The sequence below is a fragment of the Apium graveolens genome, chromosome 1, assembly GCF_009905375.1.
Source record: "Apium graveolens cultivar Ventura chromosome 1, ASM990537v1, whole genome shotgun sequence".
Lineage (NCBI taxonomy): Eukaryota > Viridiplantae > Streptophyta > Magnoliopsida > Apiales > Apiaceae > Apium > Apium graveolens.
This window is the reverse complement of record NC_133647.1, coordinates 158,552,101-158,570,554: the sequence shown is the minus strand read 5'-3', so window position 1 is coordinate 158,570,554 and position 18,454 is coordinate 158,552,101. Positions and strand designations below refer to the sequence as shown.

Here is an 18,454-nt window from a genome sequence, read left to right as displayed (position 1 = left end):
AAGTGCATTCTCCTTTGTCAAATGAGACCTTGAATCCTTTGTCTGCAAATTTACTAACACTAAGAAGATTCACTTCAAGACCAGCTACCAGTGCTACATCTTCAATGACAATATTTCCATAAATTAATTTATCATATCCCATTATGAAACCTTTGTCGTTGTCTCCAACAGTCACTAATGGGTCAGCCTTCTCCTCAAATTGTGATAGCAGGGCCATATCACCTGTCATATGTCTTGAGCATCCATTGTCTATGATCTGTATGACTTTCTTCCTTTTGCCCTACACATAATAAGGATTAAGTGTGTTTAGCAACCCAAGCAGTGTTGGGTACTTTCTTCTTATTTACAGAATGTGCAGAATTAGAGTGAGTTGATTCAGAAAGAATAATGTTTGTGGACTATTGTGCATTCTCCCTTTTTGATACAGACCCGATATTCACTTTTTTGAGGTATACTCTCAGCTTATGGCAACTCTTCATCACTTTCAAGTTGCTAGAAATACAGTCAAACTTGTCACAGAATGAGTATGGATCATTTTTATTTGCTTCATTATACTTGCAGGCTCCCTCTACTGGCTTGCTAATAACCTTTTTACAAAGGTGAGTTAGATGATTCACTGAGCCACATTTTTGACATTGTTTCCTTGTAGCATCTGCAACAAATGCAAAGTTGTTGAATTTGTTTATCCCAATCTTCCCATTTCTATTCTTTTTCTTATTTCTTGGATCTTCAGTTTTACTTCCTTGATAGGTGTCTTGGAATCTTGGTTGACTATGGGCTTCTTTTCAACTTTGGAAGTTGGAGTTCTTTCTGCATTTTTCTTTTTATTATCTTCATCAGCAATTTCTTGCTTTATGATCAACTCTTCTTCACTGAAGTCTACTTCATATGCTTTGAACATAGGTGAACCAATCTTTCTCAGCATAGCTGGAACATCTTCATTTTTAGTTATTTTTCCTTTATCACCTACAGCTTTCTTGTTGCTATTCAAAGCATCATAATCAATACCAATAGTTATGTTAGCACATGGCTTGTTATTCTCATGGTACTGACCAACCAACTCATATGCATTCCTGAAAGACATCAACCTTACTTCATTCTTTTCCAGCTTTTCCCTCAACACAGCTTCAATTTCACCAGCACACTTTAGCTTGTTTTTCAGATATTCATTTTCTTGCTTGACTGTGTCAAGCTTCACAAGAAGCAAATCAAGTTTTTGCTTCTCACTCTCAAGATTCTCATTAGCTTTTGTTAGCCTACTGACCTCCTCAGTAGCTACTACCATGCTAGTGTGTATATGAAACATCTCCACACTCATCTTTTCCACAGTATCCTTATATTGATTAGCATTTAAATCAATAGTGGTTAAAGTTGGTACCTCTGATTTTGAAGTGGATGCTTATCCATGCTCAAAAGTCATTAGTGCATAGTTTCCAACTTCTTCATCCTCATCATCATTATCAGTGTCATCCTAACTTTTCCCTTTTGCAATATAGGCTTTTCCAGACTGTTTCTTCAAGAGAGCTTCATACTTTGTTTCCAGTTCCAAGTAAGTTTTATCCTTCTTCACCTTTTTGGGCTTTCTGCATTCAGTAGAAAAGTGACCCAACTCATCACAATTGAAGTACCTTATCTTTGATCTGTCTACATATCCTGTTTTGTAGCCACCTTTGCTAGCTGAATTATACTGAGCTTTTGGTTTCCAATTATTGTTGTTGGAAGATTGTCCCTTGCTTTTGAAAAACCTTGGCTTTTTGATTCTTATGTTGGAATATTTCCTAGCCAAGTAAGCCATGGATTGGTCCATTTCATCTAGCTCATCCAGGGTGTAGTATTCATCTTCCTCCAGCTCCAACATAACTTGATTCTGAGGTCCTTTATTCTTTTGTTCTATAGCTTGTATAACTGGAACTTGATTATCCTGCTCATCTTCACTTTCTTCTTTGTCATGTACAATCAAAGCACTAGAACCATAAACAATATGTCCATGGTGTACTTTCAATGACTTTCTCTGTAGCATCTCAAGTTCATAAATTTTCAAGATTCCATATAGAATTTCCAAGGTCATTCTGCTTAAATCTCTTCCTTCTCTAATGGCTGAAGTTTTCTGTTCAAGATGGTCAGGAAGAGCTAGCAGGAACTTTAGGTTAACCTCCTCAGCTTCATAATATTTATCATGTAGCTGCAAGTCATTTATCAATTTATTGAACCTTTCAAAAACTTCAGTAATTCCTTCCTTTGGTTTAGCCATAAAACCCTCATACTGAGATACCAAAATCCTTCTTTGGTTTGACCTAAATTCCTCTGTTCCTTTACATAGAATTTCTATCTTCTCCCAGATCTGTTTTGCTGTGTCACAGTTGACAATGTTATTGTACATCACATTGTCAAGTGACTCTATTAAAATCAGTTGCAAGCCACTATCCAGAGAGACTTTTTCCTTTTCAGGTTTAGTATATTGTGAAGGATCTTTAGGAGTATAAGATGCTGGAATGACCATGTATCCATCTGTAAGTTCCTCAACTCTTTCCATGGGGGTGAAAGGGCCATTCTTGAGAATCTGAACATATAATGGGTTGGCCATCCTTATGAACATCACCATTTTCTTTTTCCATAATGTGTAGTTAGATATGTCAAAAGTAGGTATCTTGTGTTAGGTAATGAATTACACACAGAGGGGGTGAATGTGTTTTTGTGTTTTTATGCTTTTCTTGAAGTGTTTATGGTTGTGAACAAAGTAAATCAAATCTTGTAGTGAAATGTGTTAATGCAGAAATTAAACATGCAATCATAAAGAACACATTGTGAACAAAGTAAATCAAATCTTGTAGTGAAATGTGTTAATGCAGAAATTAAACATGCAATCATAAAGAACACAGAACTCACTTAATTTTATATTAAAATTAAGAATGTTTTGCTACAAAATTTCTAGGCTCTTTGTTGGCAAATAGCATAGCTTCTTTCTTGAGAGAATACAAGAGTTCCTGATCTAAATTATTATCTCTAACAAAGGACCAGTGTTAACTTTATATTTTAGTTAACTGCCGGTTTACGCAGTGTACAATAAGAGATACTATTCACTTTACTAAACAGTCACTAATCATTTCCATTTTAGGAAAAATATATCTTCCAATTCTGGCTTAGCATATCTTTGTATACTATGTTAATCTTTATCTTCCTTTGTCAGTTAATCTTCACCCTTAATCTTGCACACCCTTCAAGCTGCTTTTTGTAGACTTGTCAATCCAGTCGATTGGATTATTTGTTGATTGTAAATCTTGGATATTGAACTGGTCTATAATTTTGTACTTTGAGATTTTACCTCGAGATTTCCAGTTTGATCTATAGAGAACTTGACATCTCGATAAGTATGATGGCTTATCTACTCCATAGTTAATTTAACTTGTAGAGGTCTTTGAGTTCTCTATAAGAGAATTTGGCTTGTCGAGATCTCTAGTCTTCATATCTTCACTTTGACTTATCGATACCTTTGAGTTCTCTAGTGGCTTATTGACTTGTCGATAACTCAGAGTTCTCTAGTCAAATTTGACTTGTCGATAACTCAGAGTTCTCTAGTGAATTTTAGCTTATCGATATCTCTGAGTTATCTAGTGGAATTTGACTTATTGATAACTCAGAGTTCTCTAATGAATGTTGACTTGTCGATAACTCTCAGTTCTCTAGTGAAGAAATTACTTATCGATATCTCCAATCTTCATGTCTTCAATTTGGCTTGTCGATATCTCTGAGTTCTCTAGTAGCTTTTCTGAGTTCTCTATAATTCATTCTGGAGTTCTCGAATGACTTCTCTATAACAATAAATCTGTGACTTGTAGAGATCTTGACTTAGAACATTTTTCCCAAAACAGATTTATTCAACTCCAAGCTTCTATATAATTCTTCTGAGGCATGATCTTCTTGATCTTCTTCCAGATAGAATTCTTAGGCTTGATACTGTTTAAAAGAAAAAAGACTCCAGTCTGTTCTTTAACATTTTTATAGACTTTAAATATTACAAATACAAAATGCAAACTAAGATTATAATACAACTTACTTAGGGTTGTCAATTTGACTTAGTCTTGTTATTGTCCAGGCATGTCTTGCACACCAATCTCCCCCAATTTGTGAGAAGATTGCTTAACACAAATTCATGTCTGTTAACAAAACTAACCCCAAGCTATGATGGAAAATAAAGTAGTTACATGAAAATTGACACAATTAAAACTTTTATACATTAGAAGATTTACAAAGTTAAAGTAGTTACAAGCATCAGGTAAAGACTATTTTTGCTTCTGTTTCTTCTCTAAGGATATCCTTGAACTGAACAAGAATTTCAAGTTCTTCTATAATAGGTGTCCCACTTAGAGCTTCAACTAATTTGATCATGTCTGCTTTTGGATAACCACTATCTATTAAATCAATATTAAATCTTGAGAATTTGCCAGCTTTGATGTTCAAAAACTTTCCATCTTTTGAAATTCTGCTCATTTCTTTAGCCTTGAGCTCTTCTGATCTTTTCATAAATATTTCAATCTCTTCATCATATTTCCTTTTTCTTTCCTCATATTCAGCCTCATTTATTTTTCTTGTTTCTTCCCTTTCAGTCAACCACTCAGCCAAAACTAATCTTTATGCTCTTGTATCAGTATCCTTGTCTTTTAGCAAGTTTATCACTCTATTGATTTCTGTGGGAGAGAGAGAATCCATCAAAGTACATCCAAGGAAAGTGAAGGACCCATCTTCATAATAAATTCTGACTTCCTTTAAGGATACAACCCAGACTCTAACTATTTCTTCAGCTAATTTTTGAAAATAATCTTCATCTAAGATGCACCAATTCAAGGGTAAAAAGTCATTTTGCTTGAAACAATTCCAGAGAGCCCTTTCAGTGACTTCTACTTTTTTTGTAGGCTTGACTTTTCTAGGTTTCTTCCCAACAGACTTGAAATTGATTTTGAGTGAAGGCTTGTCTAAAGGTAAGGTAGTGATTTCCTTGAGACAGGTTTGGTTTGAGGTGATTGGTGTTTTAAGAAAGGTGTTTACAGTTTGTTTGTTCAGAAACTTTGGCTTAGAGGTTAGAGAAGGTTTGATGATTGAGGTTGTTGACTTTGAAGGTTGAGCTGAAAATTGAGCTAGTTGTGTTTGGATTTTTAGGGTTTGGTATGGTTCTGAGCCATCATGATTCTTTTTTACTTCTCCTCTAACTTCCTCTCTTCTTCTCATCATTCTTCTTTTCTCCACCCTTGCTACCAGCTGCCTTACTGGATTGACTTGGATTTGAGCCAAAAGATTTTTGATCATCTTTCTTTTGCTCATCATTGTCCAAATTATCCTTGTTGATTTGAGTTTTAGGCAAGTTGGCTTCAGCATCCCTTAGATATCTCCCCAATAGCTTAATCATCTCTACATCTTCAACAAACTTACTCTTCTTTCCCTTTAAATCAGTTTTCAGGATCATGATTAGCTTCTTGTTGGCCATGACACACTGTTTAGGAATTTGGAAGTGTTTGAATTGTTTGGTAGTAGGACAGATGTATGCTACTCCCTTGATTGACTGTAGGTATGCTTTTGGAAAAGCAGCCTTTTGAGCATTCTTCAATTCAGCTAGCAATTGAGTGTCTTCATGAATCACAACTTTGACTTTGTTTATCAGAATATCCAACTCAGATGCGCTCCTTGAGATAAGATAATTGAGGGACACCTGCATACACCTATCTACCCCAGAGTAATTTATATTGACTACTATCCTCTTCTCCTGAAAGTTGTCTTTAGTTACCAAAATCACCCTTAATGAATTTATTGTCCTGTCCAAGGCCTTTTTGTAGGTGAAATGATTATTGTTGAGAGAAGCCCTTAGAGCCTTGAGCAATTCATCAAATTCCCTAATGAACCTCTCTATACCAATATCTACTTCTTGATTTAATCTCTTTTCAACACCTTGGACATGTTTAGTAGATGATCTTGATTTTGCTAGCCTAGCTTCTATCTCCCCCTTAGTCTTGTTGACAGGCATGAGAAGGGGAGTAGGAATTTCAGGCCTAATCTGTTCAGGAAGTGATGGTAGAGGGATGTTGAGCTTCCCCATGATGGTTCCCAAAGCAGCTAAGTTTTACATCTGGAGATGCTTATGAGAGTCCACCAGGGTCTTGATATCTTTCTATTGACTTTTGACTAGTGAAGTCAAATGTTAGATATATTTGAGATGTCATGTCTGATATGATTCATGTTTAGTTTTCAGATCTTAACAAACGGGACATATCAGGACTTACTGAAATTAGGACTTACTGGAAGTCAGGACTTGATATCAGAACTTAAGGTCATATCAGAGCTTAAGTGCGGGAAGACTTTCATATAAGGAAGGAAGCTGATTTACAGTAGAAGATCGAGACTAAAATAAAAGAAGATATGCATGGAAAGAGTTAGAGGACTAGAAGACTTGTAGAAGATATCTGATTGATATATTTTAGGAGACAGAATTATATTCCATATCAATTAGAAGTTATCTTGTAACTGTGTACTATATAAACACAGACTTAGGGTTTACATTATACATTATAACCTAACAACACTTAGTGATATTTGTTCATCACTGAGAGAGAACAACAGTTCTTATTATAACAAAGTTTATTCAATATACTTGATCTTTGTTACATACTTGTGTTAAATCGATTTAATTGTATAAACACTGTATTCAACCCCCTTCTACAGTGTTGTGTGACCTAACAATTGGTATCAGAGCTCTTCTGTTAACAAACATACAGTAAAGATCCAAACAATCATGTCTGAAGAAGCACAAACTCCAACCAAGCCCACCAAAACTGAAGAAACTCAAAAGATTCAAACCCACGGTCGATATGAGACTATTAAGGTTCCCATACTGAGACCTTCTGAGTATACCATATGGAAAGTGAAGATGGCTATGTTTCTGGAAGCTATAGATCCAGAATACCTTGACAGAATTAATGAAGGACCACATTAGCCTACCAAGCTCTCTGTTGTAGTTGCTGATCAACCAGCAAGGACCATACCAAAGGAGAAAGGTGAGTACATAGCTGAAGATATCTCATCTATTGCCAAGGATGCAAGGGTAAGGCATTTGATGCATAGTGCCATTGATAATGTCATGTCAAACAGGGTAATTAATTGCAGAACTGCAAAGGAGATATGGGATGCTTTGGAGACAAGATGTCAGGGAACTGATGCAATCAAGAAAAACAGGAGGACTATACTCACTCAAGAGTATGAACACTTTGACTCAAAAGTTGATGAGTCTTTAACAGACTTATATGACAGGTTTTTCAAACTCTTGAATGATATGTCACTGGTGGATAAGGAATATGATCTTGAAGATTCAAATCTAAAATTCCTTTTAGCTCTTCCTGAAAATTGGGATTTAAAGTCTACTACCATAAGAGACAACTATGACCTTACTGAAACTACTCTTGATGAAATATATTGTATGCTCAAGACTTACGAACTTGAGATGGATCAAAGGAGCAAGAGGAATGGAAGAAAGTCAAGGACAGTTGCTCTTAAGGCTGATGTGGAATCGCCTAAAATGGTTGCCTCAAAAAGGGGCAAAGGAAAGGCTCTCATCATAAAGTCTGATTCAGAGTCATCATATTCTGATGATGATGATTCAGAAACTGAAATTTACCTGAAATAGATGTTGATGAAGAAATGATGAAATTGTGTGCTCTTATGGTAAAGGGTATCACAAAGATAACCTACAGGAAATTCAGAAAAGGCAAGAAGTTTTCCAGGAAAAGTGGAAGTTCTGATAAGAAAAGTTTCAGAAAGTCTGAAGGCAAAGGAGGAAAGTCTGACAGAGGAGACAACTCAAATGTCAAATGCTAGAATTGTGGTGAAAGAGGCCACATCTATCCTGACGGCAAGAAAGGAAAAAGTGAAAAAGGGAAGGCACTTGTCACAAAGAAAAAAAGCTGGATATACACTTCAGATTCTGAACATGAGGTGAATTATGCCCTCATGGCAAATGCTGACAGCAGCCCTGAAATAGCTGAATTGAAGGTACCTCAAACAACTTATGCCTTTCATACTGATGATATTACTGAGTTGAGATTATATCTTAAAACCATGTTCATTAGTTATAGAGATCAGACTTTAACATGTGAAAGATTAACATATGAAAATCTTGCTTATAAAAAGAGAAATGATTATTTTGAAAAGGAGTTAGTTTTTCTTTATCAAACTAAGAAAGAAAAAGATGATGCTTTATATGTTAGAGATGAAGTGTTAAAATTGAATGAATCTCTAAAAGCTGACTTAGAAAAGGAAAGAGAGATTATCAGAACTTGGACTAACTCAGGCAGAACAACTCAGAATTTATTAAGTAGTGGAAACTGGAAAGAGGGATTAGGTTATGGAGATGATAAAAGTGAGAAAGGAACTGAACAAATTGAGCCAATTATTGTTAAACAGACTGCTAATCCAAAGGTAAATCCTATTAAGTTTGTAGCAAAAACTGTAAAGTCTGATTCTGAAAAGATGAAAGAGTTTATGTCAGAAGTCAAAGATAAGTCAACTTCTGACAAATTAAAACAGGATAAACCAGCTGAAGTCAACATAGGCTTAATGACAAAGAAGCAGCTTAAGCATAAGCTGAAAGAGATTAGAAATGTCAATAAGGTAAGGGAAGCTAGGAAAAATAGGAATGGAAAGAAAGGTGAGAATAAAAGCAATAATTATATGCCTGTTCCTAATGCTCCTAGAAAGAAATGTTATAATTGTGGAAACTCTAACCATCTTGCTTCTTTTTGCAGGAAAAATAAAGATATAAACTCTTTACCTTCTAGATCAGGAGTTAAGAGTCAGTCTGTTAGGTTTAAGCCACAAAATCCTTATTTTCATTGTGGTAGTTTATGGAATTCCATTTATACTTGTAAGGAATTTAATAGTTTATATTATGATTATTATCAAATAAAACCTTCTTTGAAGAAAGTTACTGTAATTCCTTCTAGTGTAAAGTCTGATGCAAAGTCTGATATAAACTCTGATAAACAGCAAGTTAGTATAAACTCTGAAATTAAATCCGCTGCAAATGCTAACAAACTTAAAAAGACCAAAGGATCCAAGCAAGTCTGGGTCCTTAAAACTAACCAATAGTGGTCTTTGTGATTGCAGGGCAACAGGAAAGATATCCTAGTGCTGGACAGTGGATGTTCAGGACATATGACTGGAAATAAAGCCATGCTATCAGACTTTGTGGAGAAAGCTGGCCCAGGAGTTTCTTATGGAGATGGCAACATGGGAAAAACTCTGGGATATGGCAATATCAATCTTGGGAATGTCATTATTGAAACAGTAGCTCTTGTCTCAAGACTTAAACACAATCTGCTAAGTGTGAGTCAAATCTGTGACAGAGGTTATCATTTGGATTTCTTTGAAGAACACTGTGAAGTTGTCAGCAATTCTACAGGCAAAGTGGTTCTGAAATGTTACAGGCATGGTAACATTTATGAAGCTAGACTTTCAACAAGTTCTGATGGTTCTGTAATCTGTCTGTTAAGTAGAGCATCAACTGAAGAAAGCTGGAATTGCCACAAAAGACTCTCTCATTTAAATTTTAACAACATAAATGAGCTTATAAAGAAAGATCTTGTGAGAGGACTGCCAAAATCAGTATTTGCTCCTGATGGCCTTTGTGATTCATGTCAAAAGGCAAAACAAAAAAATCTTCTTTCAAGAGCAAAACTGAATCTTCAATTCTTGAGCCTTATCACCTACTGCATGTTGATCTATTTGGTCCAGTCAATGTCATGTCTATTGCAAAGAAGAAATATGTTATGGTTATAGTGGATGAGTTCACAAGGTACACTTGGGTGTATTTCTTGCACAAGAAGAATGAAATTGTATCTACGTCTCTAACTGATTATGTCAAACAGCTATATAAGTTGGTCAAAGATTATGTTAAAATTATAAGAAGTGATAATGACACTGAGTTCAAGAATTCAATCATTGATGAGTTCTGCAAAGAGCATGGAATCAAATAGGAATTTTCTGTACCTGGAACTCTACGGCAAAATGGAGTTGTAGAAAGAAATACATGACTCTCATTGAAGTTGCACGAACTATGCTTGATGAAGCAAAGCTACCAACCTATTTTTGGGCTAAAGCTGTGCAGACTGCTTATTTTACACAGAATGCTACACTAATAAACAAGCATGGGAAAATATCATATGAGATGGTTGATTAGTGGCATTTTATACCACTTAGAACGTCTTAAAATGGCTTAAATTGGTGTCTTGAAATCAAGTATTTTGTGTATTTGATGCGTTTTTCTAGTGTTTATGCATTTCAGGGTATTAGTTGCATTTCGGGGGAGGAATCATCAAGAATAAGCCTTGGCATGTGTTCACCATTGCGAGAGGAAAGGAATGGGCAGATTACGGCGAAGAAACGGAGCAAACCTAGATTTTTTCCAGTAGAGGCCTGCGCGCCCGCGCAGCAATGCTGAGCGGCCGCGCAGCAACCTGCGCGCCCGCGCAGCTATGCTGAGCGGCCGCGCAGGGTCGGGGAAAAAGATAAATTATTTTAGACTTCTACTTCTGTTTGGCTTCCAACTTCTATGTAATCTGAGTTTTATAGGACTATTATATAGGTAGATTTGAGACGTTTTCACAGAGAGTATTAAGGGGATTATGTTTTAGATTGTGTTTTACGCAAGAAGCGAAGGAGATAAGGAAGAAGACCGATTTAGCACACCGCAACAAAGAGGAAGCATATTTTCTTGTGATTCTTGTTTCGTTGTAACGTTGGATGCTAGTTTTCTTGCTTCGACTTATTTACTCTTGTGACGTACTCTGTTTTAATATAATTAGTTTAGTTATTATTTTCTTGTGTTTGTTTGTCATGATTTCATATGAACCCATGATGGCGATAAGTTCTATTATGGGCTAATCGTGATCATGGGGTTGCAACGGATTTATTATGGAATTCTTTAGTTAATTGTTTAATACTTTAGTGTGTGATGATTGCATGATATCTAGTATTGGTTGTGCGTATTCGTCTTATGTGCGTCGCGAACATATAAGATAGGGTGTTAATCTCTTGTGAAGCGACGGTGGATCTTGAGATTTAGAACTTGCCATGCTAGCATAGGTTCATGTACGTTGAGCATGATTAGTGGGTAACTCTAACAATTTTATTTGCCCTATGTAATAAAAAAGGAATAACTTGAGCTTAAATCGTTGTGTTGTCAATTTCTGTAGACATATAGGAACTCAACATAATTGATGACTATTCAACTTCTATCTTAATTGTGGATGCTTGGTAGAATGGTATTAGTACAATGAAAGTTGGCTTTTATCAGTTTCGTGTTATTCGATTAATATCATCACTGTCACATGCTAAAGGTAATAACAATGGCTATAGAAGGAAGTAATAATGAAGTTGTGATCTCATGAGTATTTTATTATTGATAAATTGAAGTGTTAGTTAAGTGGTTAATTAAGTAGTTAATTATAGTTAATATTTAATCAACAATCTTAAGTGTTATTATCTTAACATTGAGAAGTAATCATACATTGGTGAGTGAGTTTAATTAGACAATAATTTAGTCTGAGTCTCTGAGGGAACGAACTAGAAAGTATTCTATATTACTTGCGAACGCGTATACTTGCGTGAATATTAGCGCGTGTTTTCGCCCTAACAAGTTTTTGGCGCCGCTGCCGGGGACTCGGCGTATTTGTTTAGTTTATGTACTTACCATCATTGGTCATTAGGACTCAGTGATTAGGACGTAGTAGTTACTTACTCTTTTCGGTTGTGTTTCAGGTACTTTAGCAAGCGTTTATGCAAACTCGTTCTCGTGCTCGCAAGAGGACTTTAGATACAGCTGAGGAGACAGACGAAGTTCTTGATATTCCGGAGAAGTTAGATTTTGAGGATTCGGATTCAGGAACTGAGCAGAAAGAACCAGTAAACATGGGAGATCGTATTGTTCAAGCTGATCCAGCTCTTATGGATTTTTCTCGGCCTAAAATTGATGACATTCAGTCAAGCATCCTTCATCCGGCTATTCAAGCTAACACCTTTGAAATCAAGCCGGGCACTATTCAGATGGTGCAGAATTCTGTTTCTTTTGGAGGAGCGGCAACTGAAGACCCCAACATGCACATAAGGAATTTTGTCGAGATCTGCAGCACTTTTAAGTATAATGGCGTGACTGATGAGGCTATCAAGTTGAGGCTTTTCCCATTCTCACTGAGGGATAAGGCTAAAGACTGATTACATTCTGAACCAGCTGGGTCCATCACTACGTGGCAAGATCTTGCGCAAAAGTTTCTGGTGAAGTTTTATCCAATGGCAAAGACTGCTGCTATGAGGAGTGCTCTTACTCAGTTTGCGCAGCAACCTACAGAATCTATGTGCGAGGCTTGGGAACGCTACAAGGAAATGTTGAGAAAATGTCCACATCATGGAATGCCGGATTGGATGGTGATCACTGGTTTCTATAATGGTTTGGGGGCCCAATCTCGGCCCATGCTCGATGCAGCAGCTGGAGGAGCCTTATGGGCTAAAAGCTATACTGAGGCGTATAATCTTATAGAGACGATGGCTGCAAATGAGCATCAAAACCCAACTCAGAGGATGACGTCAGGCAAGGTAGCAGGTATTCTGGAAGTTGATGCAGCCACCGCTATTGCAGCCCAGCTCCAAGCGCTATCAATGAAGGTTGATTCTCTGGCTACGTATGGAGTGAATCAAATAGCTATGGTTTGTGAGCTTTGTGCAGGTTCTCATGCTACAGATCAGTGTTCTCTTATCAACGAATCTGTTCAGTATGTGAATAATTATTAGCGACAACAACAGCCTGTGCCAGCGACCTATCATCCTAATAACAGAAATCATCCAAATTTCAGCTGGGGGAATAATCAGAATGCTATTCAGCCACCGTATCAGCAAGGAGTGAGTAAACAGTTTAACCCACCTGGATTCCAGCAACCACAGCAGTATGCTACAAGGCAATCATATCCTCAACAGGGAAGTACAGCTGCACCCACTAGTGCTGATTTTGAGGAACTTAAGCTGTTGTGCAAGAGTCAGGCGGTTTCTATCAAGACCTTGGAAAATCAAATCGGTCAATTAGCCAATGCAGTGCTCAATCGTCAACCTGGCACTCTTCCCAGTGACATGGAAGTACCAGGCAGGAAGGAAGCTAAAGAGCAAGTCAATGCTATTACCTTAAGGTCTGGAAAAGTGGCTGATGCTGAAAAGGCAAAGGAAGTCGAAGCTGAAGTTAGAGATGAAGAATCTAAGCAAAAAGAGAAAGCGGCGGAACCAAGGAAGACTACTGTTGAACACACTCTGCCTGAGGCTAATATAGGGGAGAAACAGCTCTATCCTCCACCACCTTTTCCTAAGAGATTGCAGCAACAAAAGCTGGATAGACAGTTCGGGAAGTTTCTGGAGGTGTTCAAGAAACTTCACATCAATATACCTTTCGCTGAGGCTCTGGAACAAATGCCTAGTTATGCGAAGTTTATGAAGACTATTCTTGCAAAGAAGGTAAAACTGGATGACCTTGAAACCGTTGCTCTCACGGAAGAATGCAGCGCTGTTCTGCAACAAAAGTTACCACCAAAACTGAAAGATCCAGGAAGCTTCACCATTCCTTGCACCATTGGCAATCTAACTTTTGACAAGTGCCTTTGTGATTTAGGAGCAAGCATTAATCTGATGCCGTTGTCGATCTTTAAAAAGCTGGATCTGCCTGATCCAAAACCCACATACATGTCGCTACAATTGGCTGACCGTTCCATAACTTACCCAAGGGGCATAGTTGAGGATGTGCTCGTCAAGGTGGATAAGCTCTTCTTTCCAGCAGATTTTGTTATTCTGGATTTTGAGGAAGATAAGAAGATTCCCATAATCTTGGGAAGGCCTTTCTTGGCTACTGGCCGTACCTTGATAGATGTGCAAAAAGGTGAACTTACTATGCGGGTCCAAGATCAGGATGTGACCTTCAATGTATTCAAGGCAATGAAATTCCCTACAGAAGATGAGGAGTGCTTAAAAGTGGATGTGATTGATACTGCGGTTACTTCGGAACTCGATCACATGCTAACGTCTGATGCATTGGAAAAGGCCTTAGTGGGGGATTTTGACAGCGATGATGAGGATAGCAACGAGCAATTACAATATCTGAACGCTTCTCCATGGAAGCGAAAGCTGGACATACCATTTGAATCTCTTGGTACTTCTGACCTTAAGAATGCTGAAGGGAAGCTCAAACCATCAATAGAGGAAGCACCTACCTTGGAGCTCAAACCATTACCTGAACACTTGAGGTATACTTTTTTAGGTGATTCATCTACGTTACCTGTTATTATTTCATCTGACCTTTCATGTAGTGAGGAAGACAAGCTCTTAAGGATTTTGAGAGAATTCAAATCGGCTATAAGATGGACCATAGCAGACATCAAGGGGATAAGACCTTCATATTGTATGCATAAAATTCTGCTAGAGGAAGGTAGTAAGCCAACTGTGGAACAGCAGCGAAGACTGAATCCCATCATGAAGGAGGTGGTGAAGAAAGAAATTCTGAAATGGCTAGATGCAGGCATCATTTCTGACAGCTCGTGGGTGAGCCCCGTACAATGTGTACCTAAGAAGGGAGGTATCACTGTGGTCGCAAATGAAAAGAATGAGCTCATCCCTACTCGAACAGTTACAGGATGGAGAGTATGCATGGATTATAGAAAATTGAACAAAGCCACAAGGAAGGATCACTTCCCCCTTCCATTTATTGATCAAATGCTTGACAGATTGGCGGGTCATGAGTATTTTTGTCTTCTGGATGGTTATTCCGGGTATAATCAGATTTGTAATGCACCGGAGGATCAGGAAAAGACTACCTTCACTTGTCCATTTGGCACATTTGCTTTTCGCAGAGTTTCGTTTGGGTTATGTGGCACCCCGGCCACTTTTCAGAGATGTATGATGGCTATATTCTCTGACATGATTGGAAATAACGTCGAAGTGTTCATGGATGACTTCTCCGTCTTTGGACACTCATATGATGAATGTTTGAATAATCTGCGCTCCGTACTCAAAAGATGCGTGGAAACTAATTTGGTGCTTAATTGGGAGAAATGTCATTTTATGGTGCGTGAAGGCATTATCCTTGGGCATAAGGTCTCTAGCAAGGGTCTGGAGGTGGACAAGGCCAAGGTGGGAGTCATTGAAAATCTTCCCCCACCTAATTCTGTGAAAGGAATCCGTAGTTTTCTTGGTCATGCGGGTTTTTATCGGCGATTCATCAAGGACTTTTCAAAGATATCTAAGCCGTTGTGCAATTTACTTGAGAAAGATGTGCTGTTCAAATTTGATGATGAATGTTTGGCAGCATTCGAGACTCTCAAGAAGAGTTTGATCACTGCACCAGTTATTACAGCACCAGATTGGACAGAACCGTTTGAGATGATGTGTGATGCGAGTGATTATGCGGTAGGTGCAGTTCTGGGACAGCGCAAGAAAAATCTCTTCCATGTGGTCAACTATGCGAGTAAGACTTTAAATGGTGCCCAATTGAACTACACCACTACTGAGAAGGAGCTTTTGGCTATAGTCTTTAGCTTTGAGAAATTTCGATCTTATCTGCTTGGTACAAAAGTAACAGTATTCACTGATCATGCAGCTATTCGCTATCTGGTTTCTAAGAAGGATTCGAAGCCGAGACTCATTCGTTGGGTGCTTTTACTTCAGGAATTTAAGTTAGAGATCAAAGATAGAAAAGGTACTGAGAATCAAGTAGCTGACCATCTCTCTAGGTTGGAGAATCCCGATTCTACTTCACAAGATAGGACGGTAATCAATGAATCTTTTCCGGATGAGCAGTTGTTTGCAATTCAGGAGGAAGAACCATGGTTTGCAGATATTGTAAACTATCTCGTCAGCAATATAATGCCTCTTAATTTGACATCCGCTCAAAAGAAGAAGTTTCTGCATGAGGTGAAGTGGTATATGTGGGATGAACCATATTTGTTTAGACAGGGAGCTGACCAGATCATCAGGAGATGTATCCCGTTCTGTGAGACGGAGGGGATATTACGAGACTGCCATTCCACGGTTTATGGGGGACACTATGGAGGTGAGAAGACGGCAGCTCGTATTCTGCAAGCAGGTTTTTCTGGCCTACTTTGTTCAAGGATGCTCATCAGTTTGTTTTAAGGTGTGATCGTTGCCAAAGAGTGGGAAATTTGTCAAGGAAGGATGAGATGCCATTAAATGTGATGCTTGAAGTCGAGGTCTTTGATGTGTGGGGAATCGATTTCATGGGGCCTTTTATCGCGTCTTGCAATAATCAGTACATCTTGCTGGCAGTCGATTATGTCTCAAAATGGGTCGAAGTTAAAGCTTTACCGACAAATGATACAAAGGCAGTGCTAAATTTTCTTCATAAGCAAATTTTCACAAGGTTTGGAACACCTCGGGTAATCATAAGTGATGAAGGATCGCATTTTTGCAACCGTAAGTTCACTTCTATGATGCAGCGTTATAATGTGAATCATCGAGTAGCTACTGCCTATCATCCGCAAACAAATGGTCAAGCGGAAGTGTCTAACAGAGAGATAAAGCGTATTCTAGAGAAGGTTGTTTGTCCGTCAAGGAAGGATTGGTCTTTAAAGCTCGATGAAGCTGTTTGGGCTTACAGAACAGCATACAAAACTCCACTTGGGATGTCACCGTTTTAGTTGGTGTACGGTAAGGGATGTCATCTACCGGCGGAGCTTGAGCATAAGGCCTACTGGGCATTGAAGAAATTGAACCTGGATTTAGATGCAGCTGGTAAGAAAAGAATGCTTCAGGTTAATGAACTTGATGAATTTCGACTTCAAGCGTACGAGAATAACAAAATGTATAAGGAAAAGGTGAAGAGGTGGCACGATAGGAAGCTACATCCTAAGTTATTTGTGCCAGGGCAACAAGTTCTTTTATTCAACTCTCGGCTCCGACTTTTTCCTGGGAAGTTGAAATCAAGGTGGTCTGGACCTTTTATTGTCAAAACTGTGTTTCCACATGGAGCGGTGGAAATTTTTGAGAATGATTCGGACCAAGTATTCAAGGTTAACGGTCAGCGGTTGAAGCACTACTATGGGGACATGGCAAACCGAGAGGTGGTTAGTGCCATTTTGTTGACTACTTGAGAAAGGTACGGAACATCAAGCTAATGACGAAAAAGAAGCGCTGCGTGGGAGGCAACCCATGAATTGTTGTTACAGGAACCCTTAGAAGTTAATAACCTATCCAAAAACACAAAAAAATCAGAAAACAGGGGCTGAAATTTTTTTTTTCCAGAGACCCTCTGCGCGCCCGCGCAGCTATGCTGAGCGGCCGCGCAGGGGTCGAGTTCCAGAAAATTTTTTACAGTTCAGAAAAAAAAAAAAAAACAAAAACACAAAAACAGTTTTAGCCCATAAACCCACGAATTGTTCCCACTACCCCATCATTTTATCCCTTAATTCCCAAACCCTAATCTAATCCACACCCTATATATACATACACCTATCCTACATATCTCCCACAAAACTTCCTACACTTAAACCCTCTCACAAACATCAAAAATCAGTTCTTACACACTTTTATTCATGAATCAATGGCACCCAAGAGAGCACGCACTATTGACAGCAGCAGCACAATTCCTACTGCTGATTCATCGAGGGGTACTGCTGCAAGGCCTCGGTTAACTGACAGAGCTGCGGAGGAGGAGTACACTAGGCTGTTGGGGAAGCCGATTCTGAAGGAGAGGGGGTTTTTACCATCAGGGAGGGATGGTGAGTTGTTGCCCATGATTGCAGAGAATGGGTGGATAGCTTTTAGTGAGTCACCCGAAGCAGTACCAATGAGCGTTGTTCGCGAGTTCTACGCGAACGCGAAGGCTAAAAGGATTGGGTTTTCTGTGGTCCGTGGGCTGACGGTTGATTATCATCCTGGGTTGATTCGCCGTGTGATTGGACAGCGAGAGAGAAAGCCCGAGGAGGAGAACTGGAATGAAAAGACTGTTGAGGATTTTGACTTGGATTTGATTTGTGCGACTCTCTGTCGACCGGGCACAGTTTGGACCCGCAGTCCAGGCAATAATGAGTATCGTCACTTTCCGGCGATCGCCATGAATAGGTATGCCCGTGCATGGAATGCATTTATTTGTGCTAATATTTTGCCTTCTTCGCATGCACACGAGGTCACAGTTGAGAGAGCACAGCTGTTGTGGGGAATTCTGAATGAGGAGTACTATGTGGACCTTGGTGAGTTTATCTACCAAGGAATTCTGAAGTTTTTGAGGGGAGCAAAGCATATGAACATCCCTTATGCATCCACGGTTACGAAGCTATGCCGAGCAGTGGGAGTGAACTGGCCGGCTCATGAGCAGTTGCAGTTGCCAGCCGCTCCGATTGATTCTGGCACTCTGAATGGGATGCAGGAGTGGACC

The 18,454-nt window shown here is 38.7% G+C and overlaps 1 non-coding gene across 1 annotated transcript; it reads right to left on the bottom strand.

Annotated features, from left to right (window-relative positions):
• Positions 1 to 12,339: 12,339 nt before the first annotated feature.
• On the bottom strand, positions 12,340 to 12,446 carry LOC141679710 (small nucleolar RNA R71). Its single transcript, XR_012558166.1, has one exon. It is a non-coding gene; the product is annotated as a small nucleolar RNA R71 (small nucleolar RNA).
• Positions 12,447 to 18,454: the final 6,008 nt, after the last annotated feature.